Source organism: Macrobrachium rosenbergii, chromosome 16 (genome assembly GCF_040412425.1).
Source record: "Macrobrachium rosenbergii isolate ZJJX-2024 chromosome 16, ASM4041242v1, whole genome shotgun sequence".
NCBI classification, from domain to species: Eukaryota; Metazoa; Arthropoda; class Malacostraca; order Decapoda; family Palaemonidae; genus Macrobrachium; species Macrobrachium rosenbergii.
The window spans coordinates 48,664,778-48,678,854 of NC_089756.1; the positions used below are offsets into that span (position 1 = coordinate 48,664,778).

The 14,077-nt window shown below is 43.0% G+C and overlaps 1 protein-coding gene across 1 annotated transcript in view; it reads right to left on the bottom strand.

Annotated features, from left to right (window-relative positions):
* LOC136847408 (E3 ubiquitin-protein ligase Topors-like) overlaps positions 1–13,661 on the bottom strand; it is a 49,991-nt gene extending 36,330 nt beyond the window's left edge. Inside the window, exon 1 of the mRNA XM_067119048.1 lies at positions 13,156–13,661. The gene's annotated coding sequence lies outside the window, so the exon portion shown is untranslated. The remainder of the gene's footprint in view (positions 1–13,155) is intronic.
* Positions 13,662–14,077: the final 416 nt, after the last annotated feature.

Here is a 14,077-nt window from a genome sequence, read left to right on the forward strand (position 1 = left end):
GATACATCAGAAACCAAATCTGAACGACCCTCCACGGATCTGGAAACCTTTGTTGCACAGAGCACGAAGCAGGAAATAAAACCAACGATTGATCTAAATGAGAGACCTAAACCCAAAGAAGACCATGCTCAACTACTTTCCTGAATACTTCCTAATTAGAATTCCTACCCTTCTGAGTGATTCCTAATTCTAAATCCACCTTAGAACTTACGCTTTTAGAGGAAGGGGGAAAATCTGCTGCCAACACTGCCTGCTCCGCGCCGGGGGGGCCGGCAGATCCTACCTTTGAGGTCTGCGGTTCTCCATGACCCCCGCCACCCGTTAGGGCTGGTTCTGGAACAGGCAGGGGGGCTGAAAAAGAACGATTAGTATCTACAACACTATTACTACTAACCAAGACTCGTCACCTATCTGACTGATACTACACTGCATCTTCCTACATAAAATACAAACAGAATGTCGATCGTGTTTGAGGGTACTCATCCTACAGTTGCAGGACGTGTAGGGGCGATGAGCGTCAGCATCTCCAGCAGTAGAAGGCCGTGTCGTCGAAGATGTAAACGAAGTTGAAGTATCGGCGCTTGCAGACAACGACGTCTTCTTGTTTGACTTAACCAAACGAGTCCAAAGTAAAAATCGGGAGAGAAGTTCCAAATCCTATCAATAAAGTGTCCATCCAGGAGGAAATGCGTTGAAAACGTCCAAATCGTGATCTGATGTCCAAATTCTTGAATGGGGGTCGGGCTAATGACCAAAAAGTTCGCCTGATGTGGGATACACCCACACAGCATGGCGAACAAAAAGCAATTGGGGATCTCAGCCTCACTCGGCCGGGACTTGCAGCAGTGTTGCCAACGGTACTTCAGGTAACTCATTTGACAAGATTTTCCTGTAAGCGTTGGTAACGCTGACAGTTTATTACCCACTTAGTGGGTAAAAGCTATGGGGATGTAGTTGGGCTGGTCAGTGACCAGGGCTAATTCAGGTGTTCAGGGAGTGTATTGCAATACCTTATTTGCAATAAGTAATACTTAGTGGTTGGGGTGCAAAATTGATGAAAGGATTAAGGATAGGTAGTAAAAGACTAAAAAGTAAGCACAGCTAGAGTCTGGAAGGACCAAAGCTCACACTTAGGCGAACATTCCTGTGACTGAGGGGACGTTCCTAGCCTGAAGAATGGGGCTATGAACTGACAAATGGTCCCTCTGCAGACAGAGCAGAAGTACTTCTATAATTCTCAGAAGACTCGTGTAATGGAGACCTGTCAAATGTGAACCCTCTGTCCTCATGAACAGGTTCTGAAAACAGTAAATGAGTGGGACCAAAGGGCAGCAATAACTCTCCTGGTTATACCCCTGGAGAGCCACAAGCAGCAAGGGAAGAGACCGGGGCAGTCCTCTTCTCTCAAAAAGAATGGAAGAGGATGAGGAAGGGGCTATGGAGGAAGAAGTGTGCTTCCACTTCTTCACCTCACTCCGATCTAGAGTCCCAATCTTCTATCCTACGACAGATGAGGAAAAGGTCGAAGCAGGAAAACAACAAAGTAAAGGGGGAACCACAAAGGCTTCTCCTATAGGAACAATGATGGCCATGGAAGGGTCAAAGGGGCTGACCTCCCTAGCAGGAACTTAAGTACTGGACTCCTCAGCCAAAGCTATGTGGCCCAGAAGCAAAGCAAAATGATATTTTTATGATAAAATAAAGTTTTATATATATACTTACTCAGTAATTACTTAGCTAAGAGTTCCTACTTGAACGGCAGCTTAAATTTTGAAATTCATGGTAGTGATTCTTTTGTTTTTGTGTAGGTGACAAGACCCCGCCCACTTTCAGGGTAAGAGAGCGGAACAACTAAGCCAATAGACCAATTTGTTTATGAAAAAAGTCCATGCATGGGGAGGAGGGTGGGCTCCATTTGTAGTTACTGGGTAAGTATCCATAAAACTTTATTTCATCATAAAAATATCATTTTTATATAAGTAACTTACACGGTAATTATTTAACTGATTCTAATTTAAAAGGAAGTGGGGAACTGTGGACTAAAATAACAATTTACATATGAAAGTTAATGATCTAAACAAGACTAACATTGAGACAATGTTTGTTGTTTCCTTACCTGGTGAGAGAGCTGTGCATATAATTACTGCCTCTGGTTGGTGCTCATCTCGATCTGTAGAGACGTGACGGTATAGTCTGAGTTGTCTCTATGGAAGTGGGATATTCTGCAGCGAAGGAGTGCTCCAAAGGCTGACAGAACATACAGCAGGAAATTTGTGATGGAGAATACCGAAGGTCAACAAAGCTAAAATCACTGCCCTGCCCAGGGTGCAGTACTAAAAAGCAACAAAAAACTAGTAACAGAAACACCTAGACCATAAAAATTAACATGACCACTACCCAACACTAAAAAACTGGTGGGCACTCCACTGCTGAACCCTCCAGGCTTCCCCAGAACTCGACACCATGAACAAGGCAAAGAGCTAAACACATAGGAACAGAACTTCCTGCACTTCCTCACCCGTCACTACGCCACCCACGGACATCAGTCCTAGGGTACTGCAGTTTTCGTAAACAGTTCCCACATCCCGCAGATAGTGCATTGCAAACACTGACTTGCTTCTCCAATATGTTTTTGAAGAATGGCAGATAAGGAAAGATTGTGCTTGAAAGCTACTGATGTAGCAACTGCCCTAACCTCATGAGCTTTCACTTTCATGATTTTCAAATCATCTTCTTCCACTTTGGAGTGAGATTTGATATTAAGGTTCCTCAAAAAGAAGGAAATAGCATTTTTAGAAAAGGGTCTAGAGGGATTTTTGACTGAGCACCATAAATTAGAAAACTGCCCTCTAATTTTCTTGGTTGGGTGCAAGTAGTACCTGAGGGCTCTCACCGGACAAAGCACTCTTTCTTCCTCTTCCATGCCTAAAATATCTGAGAGGTTCTTAACTGTGAAGGAACGAGGCCAAGTGCGTGAAGGGTTCTTGTTCTTCGTCAAAGAGCTTAAAAGGAAGGAACAGACTGCATCTCCGTTCGAAAAGCCGATCCTTCTGTCAATCGCTTGAATTTCACTTACTCTCTTCGCAGTGGCCAGTGCTACTGGGAAAATAGTTTTCTTAGTTAAATCCCTCAGAGAGGAAGAGTGCATGGGTTGGAAGCGGTCACTTGATAACCACTTAAGTACCACATCTAGACTCCAAGTGAAATTCTCCTCCTTTCTAGATCTGGTGGTGTTGAAAGACTTAATCAGGTCTGAAATATCCTGATAAGCAGAAATGTCGAGGCCTCTGTGATGGAAAACAGAGCTGAGCATTGCTCTGTAACCTTTTATGATGGAAGAAGACCTTCCTAGAGAAGAAGAAAAGAAGACCTTCAAGAAAAGAAGAAAATCTGCTATTTGAGGGATAGATGTCTGAGAAGACGAAACTATATTTCTTCTGCACCAGGTTCTGAAAAACTTCCACTTTGCCTGGTAGAGCTTGTTGGAAGTGGCATGTCTACATTTGGCAATGGCCTGCGCTGCTGATCGCAAAACACCTTTTGCTCGGGCAAGTCTACGGACAGTCGAAAGCCTGTCAGGGCCAGAAAGGACAAGCCTTGATGGAAAATCCTTCAGTGTGGTTGTCTGAGAAGACTTTGGAATAGCAGGGAGGAGCCTTGGAAAGTCTACAAGGAGATCCAGAAAGTCTGGGAACCATTCCTTCTGTGGCCAAAAGGGGGCCACCAGTGATCCTTGCATTGCTGTGAGAGCGGAATTTCTTGAGTACTTCCCTTATTATTCCAAAGGGTGGAAAAGCGTAAAGGTCCAGATTAGACCAATCTTGAATCATCGCATCTGTTGCCCACATGAGAGGGTCTGGAACAGGGGGGTAGTACAGAGGTAGACGATAATTTCGAGACGTTGCAAATAAGTCCATCAAGTCCAGTCAGTTGTCCCGATAATCTCCAAAGGTTGGAGCACACCTGATTGTCTAATGTCCATTCCGTCGGAAGGAACTGATTCCAGCGGTTTAGTTCGTCCACCACGACGTTGCATTTGCCTTGGATAAGCCTTGACTAGATGGGTTTGGTTCTGGTCTGCCCCGTACAACAGATCTCTTGCTATCTCGCACAGGGAGAATGAGTATGTTCCCTCTTGATGTCTTATGTGGGCTACGGCTGTGGTGTTGTCTGCATGCACTGCGACAGTCTTGTTGCAGACTTCTGTTGCAAAATAACTGAGACCCAGATGAACTGCTTTTAATTCTCTCATGTTGATGTGAAACCGTTTCTCCTTCGGGGATCAAATTCCCGAGATTTCTTGGTTCCCAAGGTGTGCTCCCCAACCCAGATCTGACGAGTCGAAGAAGAAGTCTAGGTCGGGGTTCACTGGGAAAAAGAGATCTCCCCTCTGTCAATCTTTCTTCTGACTTCCACCAAGGCAAGTCCTCCTTTATTTCTGCTGTGATAGGAAAGGAGTGAAGATCTTGATGTACCTTCTGATCCCAACAGGCTCTCAGGTAAAACTGTAGTGGCCTCATGTGCAGTCTCCCCAGTCTTACAAACTGCTCCAATGAGGCTAGTGTGTCTACAAGACTCATCCACTGAGTTGCTGTGCACGAATGAAGGGCGAGAAAAGTCCACCTTCCTTAAACATTCCTCAACTCTCTTGGGGGACGGCAAAGCCTGAAAACTCCGAGAGTCTATCAGAATCCCCAAATAGAGAATTCTCTGAGTGGGAATTAGTTGAGAATTCTAAAGGTTCAATAAAAGTCCCAAATCTTGAGTCATGCGAATTGTCTTCTGCAAGTCCTCCATGCATTGACCCTCCGTGGGAGAGCGAAGTAGCCAGTCATCTAAATAAAGCACTGTAGAATCTTTACCCCTGCTAGATATAGCCAACCTGCTAGGGAGCGAGTACTCTCGTAAAAACTTGTGGGGCAGTTGAGAGGGCGAAACAAAGAGCTCTGAATTGATATCCTGCTAGGGAGCGAGTACTCTCGTAAAAACTTGTGGGGCAGTTGAGAGGGTGAAACAAAGAGCTCTGAATTGATAAACTTGGTTCCTGAAGACAAACCTAAGGTACTTCCTTGAATCCTCGTGAATAGCAATAAGAAAATATGTGTCTTGCATGTCTAGGGAGATCACCCAATCCCCCTGGCAGATGGAAGCAAGAACCGATTGTGTTATTTCCATTTTAAATTTTGTCTTCTCTACTAAGGCATTCAAAACACTAACGTCTAGCACCAGTCTCCATCCCCCTGAAGACTTGGGCACTACAAAGAGTTGACTGTAAAACCCCCATCAACTTGGAGTTCCTGACTAATTCTATGGCCTTCTTGCTGATGAGAGGAAACCTCCTCTGAGAGGGCTGAATACCTCTCCAAGCCTTCAGAGTAGTCCGTCAATGCGAAGGGAGTGTTGGTCAAGGGAGACCTCTCCCTGAAGGGGACAGAATAACCCTCCTTGAGTACTTCGACTACCCACTGGCCCGCCCCTCTTGAACTCCATCTCTCCCAGAAGAGAAGGAGCCTCGCACCCACCGGGGCATGGAGGACAGAGGTCTCACTTGTGGGTTGAAGATTTAGTTGATGACTTCTTGATGGCTCAGGGTGTGAACCTAACTTATCCTCTGGGCCTACACTGAGATCTCTATCTGCCAAACCCGAAAGGGCCTAGGCAGCAGAGGACAGGAAGTCCTGGTGGGTACTGTACTGCGGACCAATCTCTCTGTCGCTTCGTCGACTGTGTCAGATCCTATGTGGACTTTTTATGAAGGCTAGAAACAATCTCACTAACAGTTGTCTGTGGGAAAACATGTTTGTCTAGTGGGGAAAATAAAAGTGCTGACTTTTGGGATGAAGTAACACCTTTCGAACGTAAAGGAAATCCAAAGTTCCCTTTTCTTGAGCATGCCCAATGCATAAAGTGAAGCAATCTCCTGCGAATTGTCCCTGACTGCTTTGTTCGCGCAGAAGAGAAAACCCCGAAGTTCTGAAGAGTAATCAGGCGGAAGCAATGGCTCTTGAACTTTCTTGCAAGGGCGCCTAAACACCAATCCATGAAACTTAACACTTCAAAAGTCTTAAAAGACTTTTCAGGTGGTGGTCCATCTCTTGTGTCGAAAAGAAGACCTTCGCTGATTGTAGCACGGATCTATGGCCTGCGTCAATGAGACCAGAGAAGTCCCCCTGGGAGGAGGCAGCCACTCCCAGGGAAGGAGCTTCCCCAGTAGCATACGACAAGTAGTGAGACCTAGAAAGAAAAGAAAAGAGGGACACTAAAGCAAGCCTTTCCCTATTCCCTTTTCTCAGAAAGCCAGTTCTCCACTTCACTAAGGGCCTTCCTGGATGAGGACGAGAGAACCAACTTGGGTAGTCCAGCAGTGTCTGAAGGCTGACTACTCATCATGAAAGACGAAGCTGGGGACGAAGGAGTTGCAGGCAAGAAGAATTCGGAGACATTCTGGAGTAAGAGCTTCAGAAGTGATGCATAAGGAGTCATTGGGGAATCTTGATCTAAATCCTCTTCTTCAGACGAAACCGGAGACAAGGGGGTATCTGATGGAGGTGCCTTAGCAGTGGATGGTCCGTGAAGAAGTTGCAGAATGTTATCCAACTTCAGTTGAAGGGGAGCTAAAGCTGGATCAAAATTTGAAGCGGACACACAATTTGTCACCGAACTAGACAAAGCTGGCGCTTGAAGCTTAGAAACCGACATCAAAACACTGGCGGCAGGCGGAGGAGACGATGCACTATGATGAGTCAGAGCTCTAATGCAAGTGGCAGCGTCAGGGAAATTGGGTGCTTCAGGCCGCTCAGGCGCTACAAGCAGTTCAGGTGCTACAGGCAGTTTGGCCACTTCAGGAGGCTTAAGTGCTGCAGGAAGCTTAGCCGAATCAGGACAATTAATTGAAGGCAAGAGTTCAGGTAACATACGGTGATCGGCCGCTACTGGGTACTTGCTTGAATCCAGGCGCTTAAAATGAAGAACTTCGTTACACAAGGGGCACTTTGAATCAGAAAGAAGACACTTCTTAGATGAAGAGGAGTGACTCAAAGCTCGTTCCTGGCGTCCAGGAGAGGAGAAACGTTCAGGGCTGTCCCACCAGGAGAGGAGAAACGTTCAGGGCTGTCCCACTTACTGCAAGAGGGTTGAGGACTAGAGGAGGCTCCCTCAACCTTTTGCTGGGAAGCTGAGGAGCTAGATCCTTGGAAGAAGAACACCTCTTCAAGGGACAAGACTCGTCGGGAAAGCGCCATTGATGCCTACAGTACAGCAGAGAATCTCCCGAAATAGACGAGAGCTGATGCACATCCGAGACGCCTTACCAGCGGCTGTCTCTTAACGCAACCTGGGATGCAACAGGTTGGTCTGAGGGGACGACTGCTCGTGGGCAGATCCCACTGACCTCCCTTGGGCTAACGGTATGCCTCCTCCCTGGTTCAGGCGAGTATGGCAGTGACTGATGCCTAGGAGAATCAGAGGGAAGAACAGCCACTCCTCCACTAACACTTCACTTTCACTTTTCTTCTCAAACTTATCCATAACGACACACATCAATGCCCTTAACTGGGCCACTATACCTACCACCATATTAATTCTCTGTATGAATTTATTTTTCACGTTGGTGAAGTGATCGGGCTTGGAAGCGTGAAAATCAGAGGCAGGAGTAGGTGGTCTAGTATTTACTGATACAGTAAGCCACGAAGTGGTTTAAAGTGTTTTTAAGTCGAAATGTAACTTAAATATGTCTCGTTGTGAAATTAATTCAGCTATTTTTTTAATTAATAAATGATGTTGGCCATTTGGGGGCGTTTGTTTTGTGTAAAAAAATCAAGATTCTGTTTGCTATTTTCCATTTATTTCATCATAATACGAGCTTTATCTATTTATCGTTTATCGGCGTAAAAATAGCAGTAATGTGTTCTTTCATGCCCAGTACTTTTGATTAAAATACTTTCTCTGCAATTTTAATTACGGTCAAGTTTTATCCATGTTACCGATGCACGATAATTTATAGTCATTGGCAGCTTAAACATTGTTTTCTCAGCTTCAGCTACAACTTGCAGCATAAATTTAGCAGTATATTTCCTTGCTGATCTTTTATCCATACCGAATAAGGGTATAATGTAAAAATATATCAGTCCTATTCTACTTAACGTCATTTGTAATATAACCTATGGTAATTGTGTATTACTGTACGATGGTTGAAATACAAGCAAAAGGGCTGTTGTTATTCGATTCAGTGATAAACAAAACAACAGTTTCTCGGTCGGTTGTTTATGGCTGTACGCATTTATGCAAGAGTATAACGTTACAAACAATACTTTTATCATTCTCTGTTACTTTTTTAACTAGAAGATGGGATAAAGAGTTGGAGGAAAAGAAGTTGGTCTATTATAATTTGGTCTCTCTTGCTGCCTGCGCCAACGCGAAATTTAAAAATATTTTATAAATATTGTCGTATCAGTATTAATTGCTTACCCCATTACAAAATCAAATTATTGTAAGGTGAACTATCATAACTCAAGATTACCTGAGTATTTTAATAGTTTTATCACAATAAGTGCATTCAGTCATGAAAATGAGATGAAAATACAATAATTAGTGAATATTTCTCAGTGAAAAATACCATGAATGGGCGGATTTTCAGCGAATAATGCTGAAACTGGGGCTGGACAAAGTGATGTACTTCAACACCCTCCAATCAAACATTCTAGGGAGGGGTCTTTCACACCCCCTCCTAAGACCATTTCCAATCAAATCCTCTAAGGAGAGATCTGAACCACACCCACTAAAGTCCTTCCCAATCAACTGTTTAAGGGAGGGCCTTGCAGATAAATTCGTCCAATAGGACTGGAAGGAGGTGGAGATTACAGATAACAAGACATCCATGGGTTCGAGAGCCAGGAGAGGAACTGAGAAGAGATTCGAGAAAACATCCACCAGGGAGAGTACGTCTCCCCTTGCTTTCGTGCTCCCCATATAAACTGAGTTGAACTATTTTTACAAGAGTGATTCGTCTATACCACTGTACCATGTTAATTTGTACTGAACTTTTTTATAAATAATATTTCGTTACTAAAGTGAAGAAAATACAGAACTCGTCTCTATACGCGTTTCTGAGAGATATCAGTACTTTACAATAATTTCCCTTCAAATAACAGACTCGTTAGCGGCAGACGACAAGAGAGGCGCTGTGGACGGCTGTTACGGCACTTAGAAGAACCTTGAAGGTAAGAAGGTGAGAAATAACAATACGTTAACGGGACGCATTTACAAGTCCACGAATTGTGAGACCGCAAATACGGGGGGATTACTGTACAGGGGAAACAGGAACGACAGGAGGAGATACAACAGGAATACCTACATCGTTAGATTTAGGAGTCATCTGACTAGCTAATTTCTTGCCGACTTTAGCGGCTGCCTTTCTCTTGCGATCTTTTAATTTATTCAAATGAGAAGTCAGTCTTCAATTTACGTTCGTCCCAATCCCTGCATTCGTCACATGTCATATCCAGGGTACAAACTTGCACTCTGCAATTTGTGCATGGGGTATGAGAGTCACAGGTATTTTTGTTAACCGGGTATTGCAGCCTTTACTCCAATACCAGAAACTGGAAGAGCTAGTGTTTGACATACTAACTAGCTAAAAAGTCATAATCAGTAACAAAAGACCAATCAAGAAAAAACAATGCCGAAAGGCTACCATGCAAAGAATACTTCACCGGATGGGAAGAAAAAACAATTGTCAAAACCAAGCTGCTTAGTCACATAATGTGTGAGCAATACCAGCAGCAGAAACAAATTGGTCTATTGACTTAGTTGTTCCTCTCTCTTACCCCAAAAGTGGGCGGGGTTGTGTCACCTACACAAAAACAAAAGAATCACTACCGCGAATTTCAAAATTTAAGCTGCGGTTCGAGTAGAAACTCTTAGCTAAGTAATTTCTGGTAAGTTACTTATATAAAATGGTGGGTTACCTGGAATACCCAGAGTATGTCACATAGTCCATCAACAAACCCAGAGTATCTGGCACAGTTAAATGATGATTACACAGACGGGTCACACACAAGGAGACAGCTGCACATACAACTGAGCTGTTACAGTCAGAGAGCACCTGCTGAGATACCCACTACAAATGTAACCCTCAGGATTGAGCCATGGGAGAATGGACAAAAGTAAGTGGTTGAGACGTCATGCACAAAAACAATCGCCCAGAGCAACATACAAAGACCTCTTGGCCTTCCTGAGCTTCTTCAGTAGCACTTCCAAAGCCCATATAACTCTGTTAAGGAAGGCAAGCCCTTTTAATTTTTACCAATAGCTATGTGTAATCAACAAATAAGCCAAGAGTCATAAATCAGAAAGATAAATAGCAACAATGGCTTCAATACAAGTCAGAGAATGTAGCAAGATGTTTGCATAGGACAACAGCTAAAGAAAAGCGCTAACTCGCCTACCTACTACCAATTACCTACCCTGTTAGAGCCTCAACAAGTCTCCAGCTCACATCAGAAAACTCCTATAAAAAGGGCAATGGTTTGTATTCTCATGGAATTCCAAGACATTTCATTTATAACAAAACCATTACAAATGCTTACTAACCAAGTTAGCAGTTTTGGTTTGTTTGAAGTGTTTCTTAGCCATATTTTTATCTGGCAAAATATTTCCCTGCTTCTCCCACAATTCTACAGCAGCGTGTCATAAAGTCTGAGGACAACTGAACCTGCTTATGCCACAGTCATTTATGTAGTCATTTACTACTGCCATTTCAGGAGTTTCTCCAAGTTCATCACTTCCGTTATGGCATTACCACATTGGTCTGTGTCTCCTAGTTGTTCCCTGTTGCCTTTACAGTCATTTTCAAGTTTTAAGAATAAAATAACTAAGTGAAGGCTACAATTCTTAATTAATATGTTGTTTGGACTAGCCTAAGTAAGCTTTCCAAAATGTAAAAAATACTGTGTATGTTGCATTGGGATGCATAATGGCTCTGAAAACAATGATTAGCCTATTTGGGGGCCAAGTGATTTTCAATGGGACAGCTGAGGTTTTTCCAAAAGTTCTGAGATAAGTTATGATGTGATTCTGGTAACTCTGAAAAGGACACAACATCGAGTTGAACCTGTGCCTGGTTTGAAAATTAAAAATAATTCAATCCACATGTCAGAAGTACTCCGCAAAGCAGCCCAAGACTATAACAGAAATCATATTTTATGATCATGCTTGTGCACATTATATATGCCTATTTCTGCATGTTGCAGGCTGCTTAAAAATCTCACCTTCCTGTAACCAAACCTATCATAGATTGCCGTGCCCTGACCTGGGCAGGTTGGGGAGCTTTCTCTCCTTGGTCCCCTCTCAATGTGACACTGTTTCTTTAAGAAACGATGTGTGCGCAACTATAGTATTCTGAGTATTATTTTAGAAAGAGGAACCAGCCCAAAATGACATGAAAATATGTTTTTCTAGGTGATTTTGATGTGTTTCACGAATATCACCTTCATTTTCCTCGAAATTAATGGTTTTAGACTTTACTCGGAGCACCTACAGTTTCCCGGGCCCACTCGACCGCCGACCGAAATCGGCGGAAGAACACCAAAACCAACATGTCGTGCTTGCCAAGAATCTTTAAATATGCGGATAAGTGCCGTTCCGATGGCCTTACTGTAACCCCTGTGGCTAGTTCCGCGCAACATTACCTCTTGCCAGAAAATGTCGTGCTTGCCAAGAATCTTTAAATATGCGGATAAGGCCACGGCCACACGGCCTTACAGACAGCACATAAACAGGACGACATGTTGGTTTTGGTGTTCTTCCGCTGATTTCGGTCGGCGGTCGAGTGGGCCCGGAAACTGTAGGTGCTCGGTAAAGTCTAAAACCATTAATTTCCGAGGAAAATGAAGGTGATATTTGTGCAAAACACATCAAAATCACCTAGAAAAACATATTTTCATGTCATTTTGGGCTGGTTCCTCTTTCTAAAAATTTACCGTATTCTGCAGCAATGAAGTGGATCACATGGTCTGGCCAAGTCTACCCATTATATAACTGTAGTAGAAATTTTGGAGAGAATATGACCTAAATAGGCCTATTTGCCATGAGATTGGAGAGGCTCGACTATTTCAAAAGCTGCAGATAGAATATGACCTAAATAAACCTACCTTCACTGAACATTACCTAGGATGTAGGGCCCGCTGGACTGCAACCCCACCCCACCCCCAAAAGTAAGATTTTGCTCCTCCCTTTGCATACCACCCCAAGTAGAATGTACAGTGTGAGGTCATGACTTTTTGGGTGTGGGTGCAGGGAGGGCAGAGCCATCTCCCCACCCCCCAAAGTCAGGTTAGGGGATGGAATCTGAGATTAAGTTAGGTAAAGGTAAGGGTAATTCTAAGTATTAGCTCCTCACCTGTTTTTACCTTGGAAACTGGTTTTTTCTACACTTTTAGGGCTTCTGATACTGGCAGTGCATCTGTTTGTTGTCGGCCAAATGGAATGTCCCTTCGCCGTGTTTAGTACTGGCCCGGGGGGGGTACCCATACGTTAACAAGTTATTGCGCTTGCCGGACGGAATATGAACCGTTCAAAACAGACGTACCCGTGCTCTGTCTTGTGAAGATCGCGTATGGAAACCCCTTGTTGGATGGACTTCGAGGGTAAATTCCAGGTTAATTAGACTCGAGCGCCAAAAATGAAAGGCAAATTCACAATTAGCAACCCAAAAAACTGTAGAAAAAGTAAAGATATAGTGCCGTCGGCGACGCGGACCTACCCTACAGTTCTACCAAAATCAATTTCCAAGGTAATAGGCCTAGGCTAGTTAGTGCAGAGCTGCTGCTTAGATTTACCTACAGACATACAGAGCCTATTTTCTCTGAAATGCCTACTACAGTAGCCCTAACTCCTCCCTCGGTTTTTAAAGTGGTCTAACCGAACCTACCTCATGGCATACGGGCTAGCCTAGGTCTAAGCCAATGGCAAGACAGGACGCGGACCCGCAGTCCTAGGCTGAGGCTGGCAACAACCTGAGCCTACACCCACGCCAATACATTGCCAGAGCTTAGGTTAGTCTGCGATATGCTATATAAATGGTGACACAGAAACAAACCCAGATTAGCCTACAGAACGAAATATATAGTTATCCTGGACAACGGTAGGTCTCCTTACCTTCGGTGGGTGACACGAAATGTGTTTTCCTCTGTAGACAAGTCTAATCCATGACTCGAGATATGCGTTAAAAACGGCAAATTTCTCTCACTCTAGTCACTGCACTTCCGTCACGACATTAAAATACATTCTTACATCAAAGTACATTATTTCAGTAATATGCATCGTCATAAATGGTTATTAGTCGTTTCCAATCACAATGTGATGTTTGGTTCATCTTCTGGGCTCTGGAGTCTTGGGGGGAATCAGACTGGGTGCGTTATTTACGAAACATTTTTTATGAATAATTTTCCGTAAATTGGTAAGATTCCTTTATTATAGATACGTTAAAGTATTCAGTTATTTAAATTTACATTTTTTACAAATTATTTCATTATTAAGTCATCTTTTCCAAGTGGATGAAACTTGATAAAAGTATGCGCAATCACTGGAACTTCCTGTTAATTTATTAATATTCCATCATACGAATTTTGAGGTTTGCTTTCTACAAAAGTCGACACTTGTGTGAAAGATAAAAAAATTTTTGATTGAAATACAACTTTCGATTGAAATATCACAACTCATTAAATTCAAAAGCTGCATGATTGTGCAATAAAAAAATCTAAAAAAACTTTTTAAACATGCTTTATTAAAATGCACTAAAAAGTAAAAAAAAATAATTTTTTGAGACAGGATTTTCTTACAATTAATCATGTCTACAAAAATAAAAGTGTGGGCCCCAAACATGGAAGGAAATGCTACAAGAAAGGAAATAAATTTTTTAAAATTTCTTGTAGCAATTCCTTCCATGTTTGGGGCCCACGCTTTTATATTTGTAGACATGATTGATTGTAAGAAAATCCTGGTGTGTCTAAAAAAATATTTTTTACTTTTTAGTGCTTTTTGATAAAAGCATGTCTACATTTATTTTATACTTTTTAGT